This window comes from Penaeus monodon, chromosome 30 (genome assembly GCF_015228065.2).
Source record: "Penaeus monodon isolate SGIC_2016 chromosome 30, NSTDA_Pmon_1, whole genome shotgun sequence".
Lineage (NCBI taxonomy): Eukaryota > Metazoa > Arthropoda > Malacostraca > Decapoda > Penaeidae > Penaeus > Penaeus monodon.
The window spans coordinates 20,858,877-20,859,509 of record NC_051415.1 but is presented as its reverse complement, the minus strand read 5'-3'; the positions used below and the strand labels follow the sequence as shown (position 1 = coordinate 20,859,509).

At 30.3% G+C, this 633-nt stretch overlaps 1 protein-coding gene across 4 annotated transcripts in view; it reads left to right on the top strand.

Moving 5' to 3' along the window:
- LOC119592622 (uncharacterized Golgi apparatus membrane protein-like protein CG5021) overlaps positions 1 to 633 on the top strand; it is a 14,466-nt gene that overhangs the window by 4,346 nt on the left and 9,487 nt on the right. The gene's annotated exons all lie outside the window — the stretch shown is intronic.

The window sequence follows — 633 nt, the reverse complement described above, 5'->3', positions numbered from 1 at the left end:
GGATGTGTATAAAGCTTACTAACCCTGTATATGTGTTATTGTAATGTTTAGCTTATCACAACATCCTGTATTCCAAGTGGTGAAAAAAGTGAATAACTCTTTTTATTCTTATTATGATAATTATCAATATTTTTTTCATTTTCCTGCACTTAACTTTACTAAGAGAGTTTCAAGTAAAAATGAAGCAAAGAAATTTAACCTAAATGATAACCATCAAGCAAAATAACATAAGCAAGTTCTTAGGCTACCAAGAAAAAGGGTTCACCACAGAGCTTGGAAGTCATCATCAAAGTTAAAGGAAACTGATATTCGTAGACAGGGCCTCACAACATACCTTTATTCTAAGAGACATTAATTTTCATTGTGTATGCATTATATAATTAGTCCCAGTAAATTGGCTTTAGTTTCACTAAGATACCATTAATATTATGAAGTCACGATTAACCAGGGTAATTGTAGACTGCTATACACTCGGGTTTTGTTTAATGTTTTAATTTCTTTGTTAGTTGATTATTAGATATATTTATATATTTTACACATACATAGCTCCACTGTCTTTCATCAGCCAAAGAGTTAATTACTTGGTGTACTTGACTTCACCATTGTTTCATATCCAGGAAAAAGATTATTTAT